We start from the raw sequence: 8,581 nt of genomic DNA, 5'->3' as shown, positions 1-8,581 counted from the left end.
TCTGACGTACATAACAAAAGCTGAGACCGAGGCAAATGTATAAGATTTTCACTTACAATTTTAATGAGTATAACCTGAAGCTGTAGTTCCCTTGTTTGAAAGTCCAGGATTTAAAGAATCGTAGAGAAATCCAGATTGGAGTCAACGCCGGAATAAACTTGCGCTAGATGTATCCCCTGTTTAATAGCAATGCAATAACAAATTTACATTACATTGAGCCACTGAAATTAAATGTTTAAAGTTTTAAAATCTCGCACGTAATCGGTTAACATGGAGACGTCGACAAGTATTGTTGTGTAACGTACGGTCTGACCTGAGATTGACCACAATGTTACGTGTATATTTGAGGTCTGAAAACACCGCTACTTGGGTTATTTAGCTATCACCATTGTTTATTCTGAGTTCACTAATTTCACACACTTGACTTGGTACTCGTAGGTGAATATTTAAAATAGCATGAAAACAAAAATATTAATATTACTGAAGAGAAAACTGTTGTTTCACATACTTTCGTTATACCTCAGTGGCAGAGAGCAGTGTGTGCAGATCGCAAACACCCTGTCAGGCAAAGTAAAAATGCAGTACGGTGTTCCCCATGGTTCAATTTGGGGCATATTATTTTTATCATTTATGTCAACAGATTGAATTCATCAATTCAAAATGGAGAGGTGATTCAATATGCGGACGATACAACTTTCTGCATCAGATCAAGTATGAATCACGATCTTGAGATCAAACCCTTTATTGTACTAAACGCATGCATCGAGCACTTTTCAAAGATAAATCTAAAAACTAACTATGCCAAAACTAACGTAATAAAAATTTTGTCTCCATCAACAAGAAGATGAATACAGACAAATTTTAACGGCGGATTAAGCTATCTTAGATGAAGCCAAATCCACCAAGTGTCTGGGGATGTAACTGGACCAGGGACTGACCTTGAGCGATCACACCTACAGAGTTTGCTCAAAGGTTCTCTCAGGCATTTATGTCTTACCCAATCTAGCAAAATTCTGCTTGTTGGATGTACTAAAAACAGCCTACTTTGGCATAGTACATCCACATTTGACCTACTGTTTGGGACTATAGGGCAGATGTTCTAAATAAAAATTTGACAGAGTATTTAGAACACAAAAGAAATCTGTTCGAATAATTTTGAAATTAAAACCCAGACAGTCGTGTAAAATTGCCTTCAGGGAGCTTGGATTTCTAACTTTATCCAGCCTCTGTATTCTCGACGTCACCCTGTACTGCCTGCGTCGAATGTGAACCGGTTCAGGGCAGGGACGTCCATCAGTACGAGACCAGAGGAAGGAAAAACTTCAGAACAGAACAGAATAGAACAGCTATTTTCGAACACTTGCCATTTCAAATGGGTGTGAAGTTAATCAATAATCTCCCTGGAGATCTCAAACGAATTAATATTTTTATCTTTGGCAGATTATCTCTCTACCGTACTCATGGGAGATGTTCTGTCCTTGTCATCTCTCAAAGTCAAAGTGTCAATATTATGTAGATCGCACAATTAATTTTTGACTGTGGCTCTTTTGTAACGAGAGAAGGTTTTCACTGTTACCTTTATCAAATTCTTCTCTATCTGTCTCTCATATGTACACAGGTTAAGTGTGAGAAAGACCCTAATGGTTCTAACTTCGACTGTAACAAGAAAGAGTTTAATATCATTCTTAATAGTATGGATTAAGGGTGCTGACATTATGTGCTCACCATCCCTCTCAAGTCAAGCGTCAATATTTACAGACTGTACAATTAATCCTGATAATGGCTATGAAGGTACCGGTAGTGAGCTTTTACTGTTATCTTTAATACATTTGTCACCTTTCTCTCACATTGCTGTTTAGGGTTTACTAAATATAATATTATTCTTTCCTATTTTGAATAATTATGTTTCTTTAAAAAAAAGAGGCTAACAAGTTGAAGGGACTCCTGAGATAATTGAATAGGACGCTGTATTACAAATAATAGATTAAGAAAATAATAAAACTCTATTTATACAGTTTTTCTCTTTATGAAAAGTTTTAAAAGCGTGTGATTTAAAATAGTTTGAATTATCCTCTTTTCTGTTTTAACATATACATGCCGATTAGTGTTATTCTATAAATGTATTTACTATTACTAGCATCATCATCAAAGTGAAACACATGATGCAAAACTTGTTTCAATGTTCTCTTATATGCATAGTGTTGAGCTTTTATAGAACCGGAAGTAACTGCGAAGGCTAACATTTCATTTAAATGAAAATGTCAGATTTAATTCCCGAAAACTAAATAACGAAAATAATTATTCTTTTACTTCATACATTAGATTCTACTCCGCAAGTTTCTATATTTATTTTTATATTTACTAAATATTATGAAATTTACTGCAGCTCTTAATGCATATTTATTTTTTAATTGACCATTAATTTTATTAATTCAATTAATATATTGATTAACTCACAGGAAGCCAATTATTCAAATCTATATACTTGATAATAATCTGCCCTGGATAAGTTTTTAAATCTTTTTAATTTAATGATGATAATATGGTCCTATTAGACAAATAACTCAAATATAATATAAGTATTGATCATAAAAGACAAACAATCAAAGCCTAATCAATTTAGAAACATGTAATATTTACTACTAATATACACTTTAAATAAATGGTTAAACTTAATTTGTATTCTGATGATTATAGCTAGAAATAATAAATAACTCAGTATGATACAAATGGGAACTTTAATGATAATAAATTAATTGACATACAGGTTTGAATTTTTGAACAAGATGGAGGATACAATAATGGTAAATCTTTAAATACAGTTCTTAAATTTTAGGGCAGGGTGGTTGTGCTGGCTTAATGAAATAGAAATATTAGGTTTTTTTTAATAAAATATATTGTAATTTTGAAAAATAATTTTTGTTAAATTTTAATTAGGCTATATTAATTTTAAATTGTTAGCCAAATCGAATGTTCCTGGGTTTTATATTCTTCCAATGGATCACTGTTAAATTTAAAAGGAACTTTCTCACCCAATGTCTGTCTTATGCTTCTCTGTAATTCATTGATAATATGAATTTAATGAATTAACATTTCTTCTGAACCAAATACTGCTGAATAAAATGTAACCAGTTTATTTATTTAATGTAATAATTTTGCTTCACTTGTTCTACATCCTTCTCTCCTCTCAACTTTTAAACCCCTGCTCTCTTCAGTCTTCAACAATCGTCCCTGCACACTGTATCACTGACTTTAGTTCACTTTATAACTTTTGAGTTTTATACGTAATAAGGTGAATTTTGATTAATTTAATTTTGTATTTATTATTGTTTGTATTAAAATTTTACACAATTTATAAATAATTATTCCTTAATTAATTATTTAATTATTATTAATAATAAATTTCTAAACTAAATTAGGTATTGAAATGGATGTGAGATGGGTGTATGAAATGAGTCATTACAAACAGCCATAACGAAAACAGACGTATAACTCTAAGAATCTTCCCGGTATAATCTTATCAATGAACTAACAATAATAATTTAAAAGTACTAAATCCCAAACCAATTAAAAACTTCAAACAATGTTGTTAATTAGTTACATCCATTTCAAGAACACTAATAGAAAATATCAGTATAATATCAAAGGCTGTCAAAAGGAAATACATTATTTTATTATCGACAGCCAAACATATCAATAAAAGGTTGAAACATCCATTGACAACAACAATCACAAAACTCTAAATAATGACCCAGCGCAAGAATACACAAACTTTATAAATGCCACAATAAGTATATGTAAAAGTTTAACGAAAGCAGAGCAAAAAACCCCTCAAAATGACAAATCCAAAAGTTTCCACACTCAAAGGTCAGTAAAGGTTAAAAACTCATAAACCAGATATTCTAATTATACCAGTAGTAAAATTTCGTACCTCTCTTACTTACAAGGTATGCAATTTTTTAAATAACAAAATAAGAACCAACATGCCTTTTTAAGACATGTCAAAACGTTTTTTTTACATTATATGAAATTCAAGTAATCTGGCATATCAAATTAAAGACATTCAAATTCTATTCATCCAACTCTTTCTTCATTTCCTTTTATGTAAACAACATGTACCTGAACATTCTAAAACACAAAATAAAATAAAATTCTAAAATATAATCTATTAAATACAGTAAAATTGAAAGCAATGAAATTGACGATATGCTTTCATTGATAAAATCAACTATTGATCAAAATTATTTTCAATACAATAAGGATTTTTTACAAACAAACAAATATATAAATATATTTATATATAAATATACACAAACAAATATATATATATATATATATATATATATATATATATATATATATTTATTTATTTATATGCAATATTAAGAAAAACAATAAATAATGAGAGATACTAATCCATTTTAAAGATTAAATAATTTACTGGTTCAGATATGTTTATGATGCCTATTCAACAGAGATGAGAACCAAGCAGAACAGTTTTTAACATTACTCAATTCTTTATCGCTAACAGTTAAGTTTCAAGAGAAATCACAACATTCATAATCAACTGTAGCATTTTTTAAAGCTACATTGGATTTTTTATTAAAACTTAAATGAAGTAAAAATGTTGGAATCGAAATATTGTGATTTTATTTTATATTAGATTGTGAAAAGTCAGGGTAAAAACGAACATGTCATCCTTTGGCAAGTTAGTACTGGTAGTTTTAAATTGTTAGGAAGGCAGGTTGACTGCCTTGAATTGATTAGAACTTGTCTTGTTACGACTATCGTTCACCTTGTTTGATACAGCTGGACCAATGAGAGAACACCGCGGATGTCCTGCAAAGTTGCTTGGAGGGAGGTAGTATAAAACGCCAACTTCTTAATTTTCGCCCTTCTTTTGGTTATTTTCGTGTATTAAATTGATGACAGTGCGCCGTGTTTCTTAATTTTTTTTCCGCGAGGGATTTTGAAGTAAGCACCAAATTTGTTGTATGTTTTATTGAAATAGTGTTCCAGATCTGATATTAAATTAATTGTCTTGTCTTTTTTATAGGAAAAAATTAAATTCATAGAAACTACAGAGCAATCTGCATAACTTATTCTCAAGGAACAATAGAGCATAATAGAATCATACAAGTTACATTTGGTTCATGCTTGCAAGAAAGGTGAATTAAAATTGAACTTTGTTGATAACTTTAGTTGAGATTTGGAAAAGTAGTAATTTATTGATATATAATTGGATCTGTTTTATTGTGAATTATTAATTGGAAATTGATTGAACATAAATAATTGTTTTAGAGAGTTGTAATCTGAAATTGCAGAAACTTGAAAGTTAAGGTTCAACTAGTGGATAGAGAAGTTTAAATTTTTATTTTGAATTTTGAGTGAAATTAGAAGTGAACATTTTTATTTTACTTATTTCCAAGTGGTATTTGATTTTTATTTTAAGATTTTATTATTTTATTTTAGAAGAGAGCTCTGATTTTGTTTGATATGTTTGATTATTATTTTTATTTCTTGCCAAAGGAACTTTTAAATTTACAAAACGGTTTGTCAATTAATTCTTTGTGGAAAGTAGAGTGATAAAAATTCTGAAAAGTTGAACTTATTAATTTGCTAGTTAAAAATAAATCCATTACCGTTATTTAGCTCTGTGACTTTTATTTTAGACAAACCAGATAACACTTAATAGTTGACAATTTAGTAATAAATTGTACTGAATATTCACTACGAGCTTATTATTAAAAACATATTTTATATCGTCTTGGATGTCTCATTGATAATTTAAATATTAATACTCTGCAATATTAATATCTACAATCCAAGTCGTTATATCAACCTTCTTGATATAAGCATTTTTAATCTTAACGGAAATCACTAATTTAAATTTATAGAAAAACAAACCAAACAGATCTTCTAATTTCATCATCATCATCTAACCACGGAAACACATATTTTTAGCATTTTACTCAGTGATAAACAGAATGTTAAATATAACAATGCGTGATGAGAATAAAAACTATAACCATAAAATATCTAGCTGTCAATAATGAATATCAACCCCACATCGTATGCAAAATAAGATAAAACTAGAAAAATCAATACAAATAATAATACGACCCAAACATAATAATAATAATAGTTAAAAAATGTAAGTGTGTACCTATCAATACTAAAATACACAAAGCTGTTAGAAAAGTCTTTTAAAATATAAATTTTCTATCAGTTACCAAACAAGATATAATAAATTTAAACTCATTGAAAACATAGTAAACCAAAAAGATGACAAACAAGAATTATACTAATAATCTGGAATATAAAAAAATTAACTGCAGTGAATGTGAAAGCTATTAATATATTAGATAAACTGGCAGAAATGTTAATAAAAGGTTTTTAGAACCTATGAAAGTTTTTAAAACAAATAAAATCAAATTTCACTGAACATTTATTATAAACTGATCGTAACTACACAAATGATAAAAAGAACATGGCATTTTTAGATATCTAAAAGAAAATGTGAAAAATTAAACAAGAAAGAAGAATTATATTTCTATCTAAATTATAACAAAGATCCTCATAACATTTGAAAAAGCAATTCAAAACTTAGACAAATGCAATCTTTAAAATATTAAATACAGAAATTAATCAAAATGACTACTGTAACATATAAATTTAACATCTTTTTAAATAGTCCACATGTATATATTTAATAGTTTATTATTTATTTAGAGGTTAATGTTCACACTAATGATCGTTTGATACCGAAATACGTATTTGGAAATAAAAAAATTTAAAAAATGGTTTTAGTTGACATTATACTAATAAATGTAAATACGTTGACTTTTTAGTTTAGTATCCTCTAAATACTTTAGTTATGAACAAGGGAAACGCTATTAGTTTTAAAAATTATTCCTTTATAGAATTATCAGTTATATACATTACATATCTATTGAGCTCGAAATCTTGGTAGAACATAAATGGCCATTTGCAATAAAAAGTGAGCTAATAAATAGTAGTTCAGGATTGAACTTGGTGCACTTACATTAATTAGCAAATAGCTTGGGCGAGTCTTAAAAAAGTTTATTTAATTCTACATTTAGAAATGGCAAAAATTCTCATTTATGTAAATATATTAATGTAAACACTATCCTATATATATACACATATGTATATATATACATATTTATGTTGTGTGATCCCTTCAGATTTCGAGAATGCGGCTGTTCAATTTTTGGAAAAAGAAATTGCATTTCTGGACTAAAAACTAAGATCGCTAATGACCTTGTGTCAGTACAAGTTTAAACATTTACTTCAGGGATGATAAGACATAATTGTTTATTACATACATTTAGTTAGGTCAATGTGTACCAAACATTTTAATTAAAATTATGCAGTAATAACAAACCAAGTTATCCAGTAAATTTATATTTATAAACTTAAGCTTTGTTATTATGCTCATGTATTTTAAGGCTCTTAAATGATTACCATGTACATATATAATAAGATACAACATTTTGTGCTATCGAAAACTGAAGTGCTGCATACGTTAAAAATAGACAGCAACGTAAGAGGAAATTGTGCAAAGATGGCGCATTCCGTTCAAAAAACGTGTTTATTACATGAAGTTAAAATATTATTTCATAATACTTAAATTTGTTGATTGTTTGAATTAATATAAAAAGCATTGTTGTAATAGTACGCTTTGAATATTATCTTAATTAGAAACAAAGTGTCAGCTTTGCTGTGGTATACTGTGCTATCTAGATTGTTCCTAGAGAACGATTAATCTAATACTGTGCACGGAAATAAATATATATAGCATACTTTCTAATGTGAATTACCTTTCCGGATCTCTATGATTTCTAGTAACTAGTTTGCAGACATATACACACACATATACACCATTATTGTGAGAGAGAAACTAACACACTTGTTACGAGAACTAATTTGAAACTCAAGAGAATAAAAGAAAGGCATTACAAAAAAAACCTGCAAACTCAATCACTGAAATTTTACAATACTTTCATCTGTACTAAATTAATAGTGAATAAGTTTTTTTCCTCTTTTTTAAGCCTCAGTTTTAAGCTATGACGGCTTCATTAGACACTGGCTATCATATTTATTCCTGATTGGCCCTCCCCGGGATTTGAACCCGTGATCTCTCAGTTAGAGAGCCGAGACTATATCCGTTAGTCTACGAAGGAGGACAGTATAGGAAATAAGATAAACCAAACAGGTCATTTGTTTACAAGTGAAGTATGGAAGACTGTGTGATTCATTTATGGTAGTGATTCACATTTATATTACAATCTAATTTACCAAATTATTACTAGTGTTGTGAGTAATTTTAATTATATTAAGATTATTAACTATTATCATGTAAACATATACTAAATCAATTAATATAAGTGTGCCATTCTGAAACAACAATTTTAACCAAATTGAATTATATATTTTAAGTAGAACAATACGTGACCTAGTGTATGTGTCGTGTGTGTATTAGTGTGAGTGGGGCGACTTCCAGCCGCATTGACCGAATCACCCTGTAACAATAAGCGTATAAGACACCATATAATAA

Source organism: Homalodisca vitripennis, unplaced genomic scaffold (genome assembly GCF_021130785.1).
Source record: "Homalodisca vitripennis isolate AUS2020 unplaced genomic scaffold, UT_GWSS_2.1 ScUCBcl_255;HRSCAF=1794, whole genome shotgun sequence".
In the NCBI taxonomy this organism is placed as follows: Eukaryota; Metazoa; Arthropoda; class Insecta; order Hemiptera; family Cicadellidae; genus Homalodisca; species Homalodisca vitripennis.
Note: the sequence above shows the minus strand (reverse complement) of the source record.